Source organism: Corythoichthys intestinalis, chromosome 3 (assembly GCF_030265065.1).
Source record: "Corythoichthys intestinalis isolate RoL2023-P3 chromosome 3, ASM3026506v1, whole genome shotgun sequence".
Classification (NCBI taxonomy): domain Eukaryota; kingdom Metazoa; phylum Chordata; class Actinopteri; order Syngnathiformes; family Syngnathidae; genus Corythoichthys; species Corythoichthys intestinalis.
The window spans coordinates 6,479,991-6,498,922 of record NC_080397.1 but is presented as its reverse complement, the minus strand read 5'-3'; the positions used below and the strand labels follow the sequence as shown (position 1 = coordinate 6,498,922).

General features: G+C 41.6%; 1 protein-coding gene across 2 annotated transcripts in view; it reads right to left on the bottom strand.

Moving 5' to 3' along the window:
• LOC130912784 (uncharacterized) overlaps positions 1–18,932 on the bottom strand; it is a 239,286-nt gene that overhangs the window by 75,898 nt on the left and 144,456 nt on the right. The window lies entirely within an intron of this gene.

Genomic DNA, 18,932 nt, shown 5'->3' with positions numbered 1-18,932 from the left:
GAATTTTTTTTTTTTCCCCAAATCAACAGAAAATGACTAGATATCAATAGGACGTGTCCCCCAAATGTCCCCGATTGGATTGCCGCTTATGGAGGGTGATGCCATTGACGGCCATGGACGTCCAATTCTCCCAATCTTTTCTAATGGCTTTTACTTTGTTTAGTGCCATTGACTGGCATTATGGTCCATTCTATTGATAGACCTGAGTGGGGCTAAGATCTGTATCTCCACAGAGGAAAGACCAAGGTGTGTAATTTCTCCCGAAATTGCAGTTTCTAGTTACCTTGGTCTTTCCTATGGAAAGAACAAGGTATTGTTATTCTGCAACTTTATTCGCCTTATTATTATTATTTATTATATCTTCATCTTATTCTCCGCGTTTTTTCGGCGCGCCGCGCAGCCCGAACCGTACCACCGATCGGCACCGTTGAAGTATCGGCACGACCGGATTTTTCGCGCGACGCAGGGACTTTTTCAAAATCCCCCGAAAAATTTTCCGTTCGCCCGTAAACGGCAATTTTCCGAAAAAAAAAAAAAGTTAAAAAATGTATCTAGTCCTACAATTTTTGACCAAATCACATAATTTGGGTATCAAAAATTCCGGGACGATGAGGGGCATAAAAGTTGTATACAGAATTTGGCAAAAATTTACGGTTCCCCGGAAATTTGCCAAAAACTTTCCTATTCATTTTGAATGAAAAAAAAACGCACGCTGCACAGCCCGAACCGTTTGACCGATCGGCACCGTTCGAATATCGGCACGACCGGAATTTTCGCGCAACGATGGGAATTTTTCAAACGGACCCGAAAAATTTTCCCTTCGCCCGTAAACGGCAATTTTCCGGAAAAAAAAAAAAGTTTCAAAATGTATCTAGTCCTACAATTTTTGACCAAATCACACAATTTGGGCATCAAAAATTCCGGGACGGTGAGGGGCATAAAAGTTGTATACAGAATTTGGAAAAAAATTACGCTTCCTCGGAAATTTGCCAAAAACTATCCCATTCATTTCGAATGGGAAAAGTCCCATTCACTTCCAATGGGATTTCCAATGGAATTTACATTGCATTGATGCCATTGACGGCCATGCATGTCGAATCTACTGATGCCAATGTACTTGGATTCAATTGACTATATGGATGTCGATGCCATTGACGGCCATGGACGTCCAAAATTTTTCCCATTCATTTTCAATGGGGAAAAAACTAAATTTCCCCAAATCAACAGAAAATGACCAGATATCAATAGGACGTGTCCCCCAAACTTCCCCAATTCCATTGACGCTTATGTAAGTTGATACCATTGACTTCCATGGACGTCCAAAATTTTTCCCATTCATTTTCAATGGGGAAAAAACTAAATTTCTCCAAATCAACAGAAAATGACCAGATATCAATAGGACGTATACCCCAAACGTCCCCAACTCCATTGACGCTTATGAAGGGTGCTGCCATTGACGTCCATGGACGTCCAAAATTTTTCCCATTCATTTTCAATGGGAAATTTTTTTTTTCCCCAAATCAACAGAAAATGACTAGATATCAATAGGACGTGTCCCCCAAATGTCCCCGATTGCATTGCTGCTTATGGAGGGTGATGCCATTGGCGTCCACGGACGTCCAAACTTCCCATTAATTTCCAATGGCGTTTCTTCATGTTTGTTCATTCTATTGATGCCAATGTATTTGGATTCCATTGACGCTTATGTAAGTTGATACCATTGACGTCCATGGACGTCCAAAATTTTTCCCATTCATTTTCAATGGGAATTTTTTTTTTTTCCCCAAATCAACAGAAAATGACTAGATATCAATAGGACGTGTCCCCCAAATGTCCCCGATCGCATTGCCTCTTATGGAGGGTGATGCCATTGACGTCCACGGACGTCCAAACTTCCCATTCATTTCCAATGGCATTTCTTCATGTTTGTTCATTCTATTGATGCCAATGTACTTGGTATCCATTGACGCTTATTTAAGTTGATACCATTGACGTCCATGGACGTCCAAATTTCCCATTCATTTCTAATGGCATTTAATTATGTTTTTTCATTTTATTGATGCCAATGTACTTGGATTCCATTGACGCCTATGTAAGTTGATACCATTGACGTCCATGGACGTCCAAAATTTTTCCCATTCATTTTCAATGGGAATTTATGGGACGTCGGCGTCATCCGCACGTTGGACTTCGTCGACTGGACGTCGGCGTCATCCGCATGTTGGACGTCGGCGACGTTTGCTAGTTGGACGTCATCACCGTCCGCTCATTGGACGTCGGCGCCGTCCGCTCGTTGGAAGTCGGCGCCGTCTTTATGTTGGATGTCGGCAGCGTCAGCACTTTGGACGTCGGCAGCGACAGCAATTAGGACGTCGGTGACGTCCGCTCGTTGGACGTCGCCAAACTTTGGACGTCGGCGTCGTCCACTCTTTTGACATCGTCACCATCCGCTCGTTGGACGTAAGACGGCGCATTCTGCACTTTTGACGTTTGCTTGTTGAACGTCGTCATTGTCCCACGTTGGACGTCGGCACCGTCCGCTCGATGGACGTCGGCAGCGTCAGCACTTTGGACGTCGGTGACGTCCGCTCGTTGGACGGCGCATTCTGCACTTTTGACGTTTGCTTGTTGAACGTCGTCACTGTTCCACGTGAGATGTCGGCACCGTCCTCTCGATGGACGTCGGCGTCATCTGCTCTTTTGACGTCTTGGACGTTGGTGACGTCCGCTCGTTGGACGTCGCCAAACTTTGGACGTCGGCGTCGTCCACTCTTTTGACATCGTCACCATCCGCTCGTTGGACGTAAGACGGCGCATTCTGCACTTTTGACGTTTGCTTGTTGAACGTCGTCATTGTCCCACGTTGGACGTCGGCACCGTCCGCTTGATGGACGTCGGCAGCGTCAGCACTTTGGAAGTCGGTGATGTCCGCTCGTTGGACGGCGCATTCTGCACTTTGGACGTCGGTGACGTCCGCTCGTTAGACGGCGCATTCTGCACTTTTGACGTTTGCTTGTTGAACGTCGTCACTGTTCCACGTGAGATGTCGGCACCGTGCGCTCGATGGACGTCGGCGTCATCTGCTCTTTTGAGGTCTTGGACGTCGGTGACGTCCGCTCGTTGGACATCGTATTCTGCACTTTTGACTTTTGCTTGTTGAATGTTGTCACTGTCCCACATGGGATGTCGGCGTCATCTGCTCTTTTGACGTCGATGACGTCGGCCTCTCACGCTAACTTTTGACGTCGGCGCCGTTTGCTCGTTGGACGTCGTCACCATCCGTTTGTTGATCGTCGGGGACGTCGGCGTCATTGACGTCTTGGACATCGCATTCTGCACTTTTGACGTTTGCTTGTTGAACGTTGTCACTGTCCCACGTGGGATGTCGGCATCATCTGCTCTTTTGACGTCGGTGACGTCAGCCTCTCGCGCTAACTTTTGACGTCGGCGCCGTTTGCTCGTTGGACGTCGTCACCATCCGTTCGTTGATCGTCGGCGCCGTCCTCTCGATGGACGTTGGCGTCATCCGCTCTTTTGACGTCGGCGACGTCCAATCCACTCTGAGGTATACGCATAAAGTAGGAAACTGACCGGGGATCGAACCACCATCCTCTCGTACCAAGGTCAGCGATAATAACACTGAGCTATCCATCTGCTAAATGCAGTGTTGTGTGATATGTATATAAAGTTATCATGTATGTGATACAGGCATTGACAAAAGCTAACTTGGTATTGACAGAGGTTCGACCCTACGACCTCCCGCATCAAAGTCATTTTCAATTGGAATTTTTTTTTTTCCAAAAATCAAAAGAAAATGACTAGATATCAATAGGACGTGTCCCCCAAACTTCCCCAATTCCATTTACACTTATGGAGGGTGATGCCATTGACGTCCATGGACGTCCAAATTTCCCATTTATTTTTAATTATGTTTTTTCATTCTATTGATGCCAATGTACTTGGATTCCATTGTAAGTTGATACCATTGACGTCAATGGACGTCCAAAATTTTTCCCATTCATTTTCAATGGGAATTTTTTCCCCCCCCAAATCAACAAAAAAACGACCTGATATCAAAAGGACGTGTCCCCCAAACTAGTCCAATTCCATTGACGCTTATGAAGGGCGCCGCCATTGACGGCCATGTACGTCCAAATTTCCCATTCATTTCTAATGCCATTTAATTATGTTTTTTCATTCTATTGATGCAAATGTACTTGGATTCTATTGCCGCTTATGTAAGTTGATACCATTGACGTCCATGGACGTCCAAAATTTTTCCCATTCATTTTCAATGGGAATTTTTTTTTTTTCCCCAAATCAACAGAAAATGACTAGATATCAATAGGACGTGTCCCCCAAATGTCCCCGATTGCATTGCTGCTTATGGAGGGTGATGCCATTGACGTTCATGGACGTCCAAACTTCCCATTCATTTCCAATGGCATTTCTTCATGTTTGTTCATTCTATTGATGCCAATGTACTTGGATTCCATTGACACTTATGTAAGTTGATACCATTGACGTCCATGGACGTCCAAAATTTTTCCCATTCATTTTCAATGGGAATTTTTTTTCCCCCCCAAATCAACAAAAAATGACTACATATCATTAGGACGTGTCCCCCAAATGTCCCCGATTGCATTGACGCTTATGGAGGGTGCTGCCATTGACGGACATGGACGTCCAATTCTCCCAATCTTTTCTCATGGCTTTTACTTTGTTTAGTGCCATTGACTGGCATTATGGTCCATTCTATTGATAGACCTGAGTGGGGCTAAGATCTGTATCTCCACAGAGGAAAGACCAAGGTGTGTAATTTCTCCCGAAATTGCAGTTTCTAGTTATATCATCAAATTATTCTCCGCGTTTTTTCGGCGCGCCGCGCAGCCCGAACCGTACCACCGATCGGCACCATTCAAGTATTGACACGACCGGATTTTTCGCGCGACGCAGGGACTTTTTCAAAATCCCCCGAAAAATTTTCCGTTCGCCCGTAAATGGCAATTTTCCGAAAAAAAAAAAAAGTTAAAAAATGTATCTAGTCCTACAATTTTTGACCAAATCACATAATTTGGGTATCAAAAATTCCGGGACGATGAGGGGCATAAAAGTTGTATACAGAATTTGGCAAAAATTTACGGTTCCCCGGAAATTTGCCAAAAACTTTCCTATTCATTTTGAATGAAAAAAAAATGCACGCTGCACAGCCCGAACCGTTTGACCGATCGGCACCGTTCAAATATCGGCACGACCGGAATTTTCGCGCAATGATGGGAATTTTTCAAACGGACCCGAAAAATTTTCCCTTCGCCCGTAAACGGCAATTTTCCGGAAAAAAAAAAAAGTTTCAAAATGTATCTAGTCCTACAATTTTTGACCAAATCCCACAATTTGGGCATCCATAATTCCAGGACGGTGAGGGGCATAAAAGTTGTATACAGAATTTGGAAAAAAATTACGCTTCCTCGGAAATTTGCCAAAAACTATCCCATTCATTTCGAATGGGAAAAGTCCCATTCACTTCCAATGGGATTTCCAATGGAATTTACATTGCATTGATGCCATTGACGGCCATGCATGTCGAATCTACTGATGCCAATGTACTTGGATTCAATTGACTATATGGATATCGATGCCATTGACTGCCATGGACGTCCAAAATTTTTCCCATTCATTTTCAATGGGGAAAAAACAAAATTACCCCAAATCAACAGAAAATGACCAGATATCAATAGTACGTGTCCCCCAAACTTCCCCAATTCCATTGACGCTTATGAAGGGTGCCGCCATTGACTTACATGGACGTCCAAAATTTTTCCCATTCATTTTCAATGGGGAAAAAACTACATTTCTCCAAATCAACAGAAAATGACCAGATATCAATAGGACGTATATCCCAAACGTCCCCAATTCCATTGACGCTTATGGGGGGTGCTGCCATTGACGTCCATGGACGTCCAAAATTTTACCCATTCATTTTCAATGGGAATTTTTTTTTTTCCCCAAATCAACAGAAAATGACTAGATATCAATAGGACCTGTCCCCCAAATGTCCCCAATTGCATTGCTGCTTATGGAGGGTGATGCCATTGACGTCCAGGGACGTCCAAACTTCCCATTCATTTCCAATGGCATTTCTTCATGTTTGTTCATTCTTTTGATGCCAATGTACTTTGATTCCATTGACGCTTATGTAAGTTGATACCATTGACGTCCATGGACGTCCAAAATTTTTCCCATTCATTTTCAATGGGAATTTTTTTTTTCTTTCCCCAAATCAACAGAAAATGACTAGATATCAATAGGACGTTTCCCCCAAATGTGCCCGATTGCATTGCTGCTTATGGAGGGTGATGCCATTGACGTCCACGGACGTCCAAACTTCCCATTAATTTCCAATGGCATTTCTTCATGTTTGTTCATTCTATTGATGCCAATGTACTTGGATTCCATTGACGCTTATGTAAGTTGATACCATTGACGTCCATGGACGTCCAAAATTTTTCCCATTCATTTTCAATGGGAATTTTTTTTTTCTCCCCAAATCAACAGAAAATGACTAGATATCATTAGGACGTGTCCCCCAAATGTCCCCGATTGCATTGCCGCTTATGGGGGGTGATGCCATTGACGTCCATGGACGTCCAAACTTCCCATTCATTTCCAATGGCATTTCTTCATGTTTGTTCATTCTTTTGATGCCAATGTACTTGGATTCCATTGACGCTTATGTAAGTTGATACCATTGACGTCCATGGACGTCCAAAATTTTTCCCATTCATTTTCAATGGGAAATTTTTTTTTTTCCCCAAATCAACAGAAAATGACTAGATATCATTAGGACGTGTCCCCCAAATGTCCCCGATTGCATTGCCGCTTATGGGGGGTGATGCCATTGACGTCCATGGACGTCCAAACTTCCCATTCATTTCCAAAGGCATTTCTTCATGTTTGTTCATTCTATTGATGCCAATGTACTTGGATTCCATTGACGCTTATGTAAGTTGATACCATTGACGTCCATGGACGTCCAAAATTTTTCCCATTCATTTTCAATGGGATTTTTTTTTTTTTTCCCAAATCAACAGAAAATGACTAGATATCATTAGGACGTGTCCCCCAAATGTCCCCGATTGCATTGCCGCTTATGGAGGGTGATGCCATTGACGTTCATGGACGTCCAAACTTCCCATTCATTTCCAGTGGCATTTCTTCATGTTTGTTCATTTTATTGATGCCAATGTACTTGGATTCCATTGACGCTTATGTAAGTTGATACCATTGACGTCCATGGACGTCCAAAATTTTTCCCATTCATTTTCAATGGGAATTTTTTTTTTTTTCCCAAATCAACAGAAAATGACTAGATATCAATAGGACGTGTCCCCCAAACTTCCCCGATTCCATTAACAATTATGGAGGGTGCTGCCATTGACGGACATGGACGTCCAATTCTCCCAATCTTTTCTAATGCCTTTAACTTTGTTTAGTGCTAATGACTGGCATTATGGTCCATTCTATTGATAGACCTGAGTGGGGCTAAGATTTGTATCTCCACAGAGGAAAGACCAAGGTGTGTAATTTCTCCCGAAATTGCAGTTTCTAGTTTCTAATGCCATTTAATTATGTTTTTTCATTCTATTGATGCAAATGTACTTGGATTCTATTGACGCTTATGTAAGTTGATACCATTGACGTCCATGGACGTCCAAAATTTTTCCCATTCATTTTCAATGGGAATTTTTTTTTTTTCCCCAAATCAACAGAAAATGACTAGATATCAATAGGACGTGTCCCCCAAATGTCCCCGATTGCATTGCTGCTTATGGAGGGTGATGCCATTGACGTTCATGGACGTCCAAACTTCCCATTCATTTCCAATGGCATTTCTTCATGTTTGTTCATTCTATTGATGCCAATGTACTTGGATTCCATTGACACTTATGTAAGTTGATACCATTGACGTCCATGGACGTCCAAAATTTTTCCCATTCATTTTCAATGGGAATTTTTTTTCCCCCCCAAATCAACAAAAAATGACTACATATCATTAGGACGTGTCCCCCAAATGTCCCCGATTGCATTGACGCTTATGGAGGGTGCTGCCATTGACGGACATGGACGTCCAATTCTCCCAATCTTTTCTCATGGCTTTTACTTTGTTTAGTGCCATTGACTGGCATTATGGTCCATTCTATTGATAGACCTGAGTGGGGCTAAGATCTGTATCTTCACAGAGGAAAGACCAAGGTGTGTAATTTCTCCCGAAATTGCAGTTTCTAGTTATTATTCAATAATTGTTGACGTTTTTTTCGGCGCGCCGCACAGCCCGAACCGTACCACCGATCGGCACCGTTCAAGTATCGGCACGACCGGAATTTTCGCGCGACGATGGGAATTTTTCAAACGGCCCCGAAAAATTTTCCGTTCGCCCGTAAACGGCAATTTTCCGGAAAAAAAAAAAAGTTTCAAAATGTATCTAGTCCTACAATTTTTGACCAAATCACATAATTTGGGCATCAAAAATTCCGGGACGGTGAGGGGCATAAAAGTTGTATACAGAATTTGGCAAAAATGTACGGTTCCCCGGAAATTTGCCAAAAACTTTCCTATTCATTTTGAATGGAAAAAAAACGCGAGCTTCACGGCCCGAACCGTTAGACCGATCGGCACCGTTCAAGTATCGGCACGACCGGAATTTTAGCGTGACACAGGAAACTTTACAAATGGCCCCGAAAAATTTTCCGTTCGTCCGTAAACGGCAATTTTCCGTGAAAAAAAAAAAAGTTTCAAAATGTATCTAGTCCTACAATTTTTGACCAAATCACATAATTTGGGCATCAAAAATTCCGGGACGGTGAGGGGCATAAAAGTTGTATACAGAATTTGGAAAAAAATTACGCTTCCTCGGAAATTTGCCAAAAACTATCCCATTCATTTCGAATGGGAAAAGTCCCATTCACTTCCAATGGGATTTCCAATGGAATTTACATTGCATTGATGCCATTGACGGCCATGCATGTCGAATCTACTGATGCCAATGTACTTGGATTCAATTGACTATATGGATGTCGATGCCATTGACGGCCATGGACGTCCAAAATTTTTCCCATTCATTTTCAATGGGGAAAAAACAAAATTACCCCAAATCAACAGAAAATGACCAGATATCAATAGGACGTGTCCCCCAAACTTCCCCAATTCCATTGACGCTTATGAAGGGTGCCGCCATTGACTTCCATGGACGTCCAAAATTTTTCCCATTCATTTTCAATGGGGAAAAAACTAAATTTCTCCAAATCAACAGAAAATGACCAGATATCAATAGGACGTATATCCCAAACGCCCCAATTCCATTGACGCTTATGGGGGGTGCTGCCATTGACGTCCATGGACGTCCAAAATTTTACCCATTCATTTTCAATGGGAATTTTTTTTTTTTCCCCAAATCAACAGAAAATGACTAGATATCAATAGGACCTGTCCCCTAAATGTCCCCGATTGCATTGCTGCTTATGGAGGGTGATGCCATTGAAGTCCAGGGACGTCCAAACTTCCCATTCATTTCCAATGGCATTTCTTCATGTTTGTTCATTCTTTTGATGCCAATGTACTTGGATTCCATTGACGCTTATGTAAGTTGATCCCATTGACGTCCATGGACGTCCAAAATTTTTCCCATTCATTTTCAATGGGAAATTTTTTTTTTTTCCCAAATCAACAGAAAATGACTAGATATCATTAGGACGTGTCCCCCACATGTCCCCGATTGCATTGCCGCTTATGGGGGGTGATGCCATTGACGTCCATGGACGTCCAAACTTCCCATTCATTTCCAAAGGCATTTCTTCATGTTTGTTCATTCTATTGATGCCAATGTACTTGGATTCCATTGACGCTTATGTAAGTTGATACCATTGACATCCATGGACGTCCAAAATTTTTCCCATTCATTTTCAATGGGATTTTTTTTTTTTTCCCAAATCAACAGAAAATGACTAGATATCATTAGGACGTGTCCCCCAAATGTCCCCGATTGCATTGCCGCTTATGGAGGGTGATGCCATTGACGTTCATGGACGTCCAAACTTCCCATTCATTTCCAATGGCATTTCTTCATGTTTGTTCATTTTATTGATGCCAATGTACTTGGATTCCATTGACGCTTATGTAAGTTGATACCATTGACGTCCATGGACGTCCAAAATTTTTCCCATTCATTTTCAATGGGAAATTTTTTTTTTTTTCCCAAATCAACAGAAAATGACTAGATATCAATAGAACGTGTCCCCCAAACTTCCCCGATTCCATTAACAATTATGGAGGGTGCTGCCATTGACGGACATGGACGTCCAATTCTCCCAATCTTTTCTCATGGCTTTTACTTTGTTTAGTGCCATTGACTGGCATTATGGTCCATTCTATTGATAGACCTGAGTGGGGCTAAGATCTGTATCTCCACAGAGGAAAGACCAAGGTGTGTAATTTCTCCCGAAATTGCAGTTTCTAGTTACCTTGGTCTTTCTGAAAGAAAGAACAAGGTTATGTTATTCTACAACTTTATTATTATTATTATGCAATGGTTTCTCCGCGTTTTTTCGGCGCGCCGCGCAGCCCGAACCGTACCACCGATCGGCACCGTTCAAGTATCGACACGACCGGAATTTTCGCGCGACGATGGGAATTTTTCAAACGACCCCGAAAAATTTTTCGTTCGCCCGTAAACGGCGATTTTCCGATTTTTTACAACTTTTTCAAAACGCTACTTGTCCTACAATTTTTGACCAAATCACATAATTTGGACATCAAAAATTCCGGGACGGTGGGGGGCATAAAGATTGTATACAGAATTTAGAAAAAATTTACGGTTCTCCGGATATTTGCCAAAAACTATCCCATTCATTTCCAATGGGAAAAGTTCCCTTTCACTTTCAATAGTATTTCCAATGGACTTTACATTGCATTGATGCCATTGACGGCCATGCATGTCGAATCTATTGATGCCAATGTACTTGGATTCATTTGACTATATGGATGTCGATGCCATTGACGGCCATGGACGTCCAAAATTTTTCCCATTCATTTTCAATGGGGAAAAAACTAAATTTCCCCAAATCAACAGAAAATGACCAGATATTAATAGGACGTATACCCCAAACGTCCCCAACTCCATTGACGCTTATGGGGGGTGCTGCCATTGACGTCCATGGACGTCCAAAATTTTTCCCATTCATTTTCAATGGGGAAAAAACTACATTTCCCCAAATCATCAGAAAATGACCAGTTATCAATAGTACGTCTCCCCCAAACGTTCCGAACTCCATTGACGCTTATAGGGGGTGCTGCCATTGACGTCCATGGACGTCCAAAAATTTTCCCATTCATTTTCAATGGGGAAAAAACTAAATTTCCCCAAATCAACAGAAAATGACCAGATATTAATAGGACGTATACCCCAAACGTCCCCAACTCCATTGACGCTTATGGGGGGTGCTGCCATTGACGTCCATGGACGTCCAAAAATTTTCCCATTCATTTTCAATGGGAATTTTTTTTTTTTCCCCAAATCAACAGAAAATGACTAGATATCATTAGGACGTGTCCCCCAAATGTCCCCGATTGCATTGCCGCTTATGGAGGGTGATGCCATTGACGTTCATGGACGTCCAAACTTCCCATTAAATCCCAATGGCATTTCTTCATGTTTGTTCATTCTATTGATGCCAATGTACTTGGATTCCATTGACGCTTATGTAAGTTGATACCATTGACGTCCATGGACGTCCAAAATTTTTCCCATTCATTTTCAATGGGAAATTTTTTTTTTCCCCAAATCAACAGAAAATGACTAGACATCATTAGGACGTGTCCCCCAAATGTCCCCGATTGCATTGCTGCTTATGGAGGGTGATGCCATTGACGTTCATGGACGTCCAAACTTCCCATTCATTTCCAATGGCATTTCTTCATGTTTGTTCATTCTATTGATGCCAATGTACTTGGATTCCATTGACGCTTATGTAAGTTGATACCATTGACGTCCATGGACGTCCAAAATTTTTCCCATTCATTTTCAATGGGAATTTTTTTTTTTTCCCCAAATCAACAAAAAATGACCAGATATCAATAGGACGTGTCCCCCAAATGTCCCCGATTGGATTGGCGCTTATGGAGGGTGATGCCATTGACGTCCATGGACGTCCAAACTTCCCATTCATTTCCAATGGCATTTCTTCATGTTTGTTCATTCTATTGATGCCAATGTACTTGGATTCCATTGACGCTTATGTAAGTTGATACCATTGACGTCCATGGACGTCCAAAATTTTTCCCATTCATTTTTAATGGGAATTTTTTTTTTTTCCCCAAATCAACAAAAAATGACCAGATATCAATAGGACGTGTCCCCCAAACTTCTCCAATTCCATTGACGCTTATGAAGGGTGCCGCCATTGACGGCCATGGACGTCCAATTCTCCCAATCTTTTCTAATGGCTTTTACTTTGTTTAGTGCCATTGACTGGCATTATGGTCCATTCTATTGATAGACCTGAGTGGGGCTAAGATTTGTATCTCCACAGAGGAAAGACCAAGGTGTAATTTCTCCCGAAATTGCAGTTTCTAGTTATTATTATTATTCAATAATTCTCCGCGTTTTTTTGAGCCAACGCACAGCCCAAACCGTAGCACCGATCGGCACCGTTGAAGTATCGGCACGACCGGATTTTTCGCGTGACGATGGGAATTTTTCAAACCGCCACGAAAAATTTTCCTTTCGCCCGTAATCGGCAATTTTCCGAAAAATAAAAAAAGTTTCAAAATGTATCTAGTCCTACAATTTTTGACCAAATCACATAATTTGGATATCAAAAATTCCGGGACGGTGAGGGGCATAAAAGTTATATACAGAATTTGGCAAAAATTTACGGTTCCCCGGAAATTTGCCAAAAACTTTCCTATTCATTTTGAATGGAAAAAAACCGCGCGCTTCACAGCCCGAACCGTTAGACCGATCGGCACCGTTCAAGTATCGGCACGACCGGAATTTTCGCGTGACACAGGAAACTTTACAAATGGCCCTGAAAAATTTTCCGTTCGTCCGTAAACGGCAATTTTCCGTGAAAAAAAAAAAGGTTTCAAAATGTATCTAGTCCTACAATTTTTGACCAAATCACATAATTTGGGCATCAAAAATTCCGGGACGGTGAGGGGCATAAAAGTTATATACAGAATTTGGAAAAAAATTACGCTTCCTCGGAAATTTGCCAAAAACTATCCCATTCATTTCGAATGGGAAAAGTTCCCATTCACTTCCAATGGGATTTCCAACGGAATTTACATTGCATTGATGCCATTGACGGCCATGCATGTCGAATCTACTGATGCCAATGTACTTGGATTCAATTGACTATATGGATGTTGATGCCATTGACTGCCATGGACGTCCAAAATTTTTCCCATTCATTTTCAATGGGGAAAAAACAAAATTACCCCAAATCAACAGAAAATGACCAGATATCAATAGGACGTGTCCCCCAAACTTCCCCAATTCCATTGACGCTTATGAAGGGTGCCGCCATTGACTTACATGGACGTCCAAAATTTTTCCCATTCATTTTCAATGGGGAAAAAACTAAATTTCTCCAAATCAACAGAAAATGACCAGATATCAATAGGACGTATATCCCAAACGTCCCCAATTCCATTGACGCTTATGGGGTGTGCTGCCATTGACGTCCATGGACGTCCAAAATTTTACCCATTCATTTTCAATGGGAATTTTTTTTTTTCCCCCAAATCAACAGAAAATGACTAGATATCAATAGGACCTGTCCCCCAAATGTCCCCGATTGCATTGCTGCTTATGGAGGGTGATGCCATTGACGTCCAGGGACGTCCAAACTTCCCATTCATTTCCAATGGCATTTCTTCATGTTTGTTCATTCTTTTGATGCCAATGTACTTGGATTCCATTGACGCTTATGTAAGTTGATACCATTGACGTCCATGGACGTCCAAAATTTTTCCCATTCATTTTCAATGGGAATTTTTTTTTTTTTCCCCAAATCAACAGAAAATGACTAGATATCAATAGGACGTTTCCCCCAAATGTGCCCGATTGCATTGCTGCTTATGGAGGGTGATGCCATTGACGTCCACGGACGTCCAAACTTCCCATTAATTTCCAATGGCATTTCTTCATGTTTGTTCATTCTATTGATGCCAATGTACTTGGATTCCATTGACGCTTATGTAAGTTGATACCATTGACGTCCATGGACGTCCAAAATTTTTCCCATTCATTTTCAATGGGAAATTTTTTTTTTTCCCCAAATCAACAGAAAATGACTAGATATCATTAGGACGTGTCCCCCAAATGTCCCCGATTGCATTGCCGCTTATGGGGGGTGATGCCATTGACGTCCATGGACGTCCAAACTTCCCATTCATTTCCAAAGGCATTTCTTCATGTTTGTTCATTCTATTGATGCCAATGTACTTGGATTCCATTGACGCTTATGTAAGTTGATACCATTGACGTCCATGGACGTCCAAAATTTTTCCCATTCATTTTCAATGGGATTTTTTTTTTTTTCCCAAATCAACAGAAAATGACTAGATATCAATAGGACGTGTCCCCCAAATGTCCCCGATTGCATTGCCGCTTATGGAGGGTGATGCCATTGACGTTCATGGACGTCCAAACTTCCCATTCATTTCCAATGGCATTTCTTCATGTTTGTTCATTTTATTGATGCCAATGTACTTGGATTCCATTGACGCTTATGTAAGTTGATACCATTGACGTCCATGGACGTCCAAAATTTTTCCCATTCATTTTCAATGGGAATTTTTTTTTTTTTTCCCAAATCAACAGAAAATGTCTAGATATCAATAGGACGTGTCCCCCAAACTTCCCCGATTCCATTAACAATTATGGAGGGTGCTGCCATTGACGGACATGGACGTCCAATTCTCCCAATTTTTTCTAATTGCTTTAACTTTGTTTAGTGCCAATGACTGGCATTATGGTCCATTCTATTGATAGACCTGAGTGGGGCTAAGATTTGTATCTCCACAGAGGAAAGACCAAGGTGTGTAATTTCTCCCGAAATTGCAGTTTCTAGTTATTATTATTATTATTCATCTTATTCTCCGCGTTTTTTCGGCGCGCCGCACAGCCCGAACCGCTGCACCGATCGGCACCGTTCGGATATCGAAACGTCCGGAATTTTTGCGCGACGATGGCTTTTTTAAAAAGGGCCCCGAAAAATTTTCCGTTTTTCCGCAAACGGCAATTTTCCAGATTTTTTTTTTTTTTTCAAAATGTATCTAGTCCTACAATTTTTGACCAAATCACATAATTTGGGTATCAAAAATTCCGGGACGGTGAGGGGCATAAAAGTTGTATACAGAATTTGGAAAAAATTTACGGTTCCCTGGAAATTTGCCAAAAACTCTCCCATTCATTTCTAATGGGAAAAGTTCCCATTCACTTACAATGGGATTTCAATGGAATTTACATTGCATTGATGCCATTGACGGCCATGCATGTCGAATCTATTGATGCCAATGTACTTGGATTCAATTGACTATATGGATGTCGATGCCATTGACTGCCATGGACGTCCAAAATTTTTCCCATTCATTTTCAATGGGGAAAAAACTACATTTCCCCAAATAAACAGAAAATGACCAGATATCAATAGGACGTGTCCCCCAAACGTCCCCAACTCAATTGACGCTTATAGAGGGTGCTGCCACTGACGTCCATGGACGTCCAAAATTTTTCCCATTCATTTTCAATGGGGAAAAAACTAAATTTCTCCAAATCAACAGAAAATGACCAGATATCAATAGGACGTATATCCCAAACGTCCCCAATTCCATTGACGCTTATGGGGGGTGCTGCCATTGACGTCCATGGACGTCCAAAATTTTACCCATTCATTTTCAATGGGAATTTTTTTTTTTTCCCCCAAATCAACAGAAAATGACTAGATATCAATAGGACCTGTCCCCCAAATGTCCCCGATTGCATTGCTGCTTATGGAGGGTGATGCCATTGACGTCCAGGGACGTCCAAACTTCCCATTCATTTCCAATGGCATTTCTTCATGTTTGTTCATTCTTTTGATGCCAATGTACTTGGATTCCATTGACGCTTATGTAAGTTGATACCATTGACGTCCATGGACGTCCAAAATTTTTCCCATTCATTTTCAATGGGAATTTTTTTTTTTTCCCCCCAAATCAACAGAAAATGACTAGATATCAATAGGACGTTTCCCCCAAATGTGCCCGATTGCATTGCTGCTTATGGAGGGTGATGCCATTGACGTCCACGGACGTCCAAACTTCCCATTCATTTCCAAAGGCATTTCTTCATGTTTGTTCATTCTATTGATGCCAATGTACTTGGATTCCATTGACGCTTATGTAAGTTGATACCATTGACGTCCATGGACGTCCAAAATTTTTCCCATTCATTTTCAATGGGATTTTTTTTTTTTTTTCCCAAATCAACAGAAAATGACTAGATATCATTAGGACGTGTCCCCCAAATGTCCCCGATTGCATTGCCGCTTATGGAGGGTGATGCCATTGACGTTCATGGACGTCCAATTCTCCCAATCTTTTCTAATGGCTTTAACTTTGTTTAGTGCCAATGACTGGCATTATGGTCCATTCTATTGATAGACCTGAGTGGGGCTAAGATTTGTATCTCCACAGAGGAAAGACCAAGGTGTGTAATTTCTCCCGAAATTGCAGTTTCTAGTTATTATTATTATTCAATAATTGTTGACGTTTTTTTCGGCGCGTCGCGCAGCCCGAACCGTACCACCGATCGGTACCGTTCAAGTATCGGCACGACCGGAATTTTTGCGTGACGATGGGAATTTTTCAAACGGCCCCGAAAAATTTTCCGTTCGCCCGTAAACGGCAAATTTCCGGAAAAAAAAAAAAGTTTCAAAACGCTACTTGTCCTACAATTTTTGATCAAATCGCATAATTTGGGCATCAAAAATTCCGGGACGGTGAGGGGCATAAAGATTGTATACAGAATTTGGAAAAAATTTACGGTTCCCCGGATATTTGCCAAAAACTATCCCATTCATTTCTAATGGGAAAAATCCCCATTCACTTTCAATGGGATTTCAATGGAATTTACATTGCACTGATGCCATTGACGGCCATGCATGTCGAATATACTGATGCCAATGTACTTGGATTCTATTGACTATATGGATGTCGATGCCATTGACGGCCATGGACGTCCAAAATTTTTCCCATTCATTTTCAATGGGGAAAAAACTAAATTTCCCCAAATCAACAGAAAATGACCAGATATCAATAGGATGTGTCCCCCAAACTTCCCCAATTCCATTGACGCTTATGAAGGGTGCCGCCATTGACGTCCATGGACGTCCAAAATTTTTCCCATTCATTTTCAATGGGGAAAAAACTAAATTTCCCCAAATCAACAGAAAATGACCAGATATTAATAGGACGTATACCCCAAACGTCCCCAACCCTATTGACGCTTATGGGGGGTGCTGCCATTGACTTCCATGGACGTCCAAAATTTTTCCCATTCATTTTCAATGGGAATTTTTTTTTTTTCCCCAAATCAACAGAAAATGACTAGATATCATTAGGACGTGTCCCGCAAATGTCCCCGATTGCATAGCTGCTTATGGAGGGTGATGCCATTGACGTCCACGGACGTCCAAACTTCCCATTAATTTCCAATGGCATTTCTTCATGTTTGTTCATTCTATTGATGCCAATGTACTTGGATTCCATTGACGCTTATGTAAGTTGATACCATTGACGTCCATGGACGTCCAAAATTTTTCCATTCATTTTCAATGGGAATTTTTTTTCCCACCAAATCAACAGAAAATGACTAGATATCAATAAGACGTTTACCCCAAACTTCCCCGATTCCATTAACAATTATGAAGGGTGCGGCCATTGACGTCCAATTCTCCCATTCATTTTTTCTAATGGCTTTTACTTTGTTTCGTGCCATTGACTGGCATTATTGTCCATTCTGTTGATAGACCTGAGTGGGGCTAAGATCTGTATCTCCACAGAGGAAAGACCAAGGTGTAATTTCTCCCGAAATTGCAGTTTCTAGTTACCTTGGTCTTTCTGAAAGAAAGAACAAGGTATTGTTATTCTGCAACTTTATTTTTTTTTTTTTTTTTTATTATTATTATTCAATAATTCTCCGCGTTTTTTTGAGCCAACGCACAGCCCAAACCGTAGCACCGATCGGCACCGTTGAAGTATCGGCACGACCGGATTTTTCGCGTGACGATGGGAATTTTTCAAACCGCCACGAAAAATTTTCCGTTCGCCCGTAAACGGCAATTTTCCGAAAAATAAAAAAAGTTTCAAAATGTATCTAGTCCTACAATTTTTGACCAAATCACATAATTTGGGCATCAAAAATTCCGGGACGGTGAGGGGCATAAAAGTTGTATACAGAATTTGGCAAAAATTTACGGTTCCCCGGAAATTTGCCAAAAACTTTCCTATTCATTTTGAATGGAAAAAAAACGCGCGCTTCACAGCCCGAACCGTTAGACCGATCGGCACCGTTCAAGTATCGGCACGACCGGAATTTTCGCGTGACACAGGAAACTTTACAAATGGCCCCGAAAATTTTTCCGTTCGTCCGTAAACGGCAATTTTCCGTGAAAAAAAAAAAAGTTTCAAAATGTATCTAGTCCTACAATTTTTGACCAAATCACATAATTTGGGCATCAAAAATTCCGGGACGGTGAGGGGCATAAAAGTTGTATACAGAATTTGGAAAAAAATTACGCTTCCTCGGAAATTTGCCAAAAATTATCCCATTCATTTCGAATGGGAAAAGTCCCATTCACTTCCAATGGGATTTCCAATGGAATTTACAT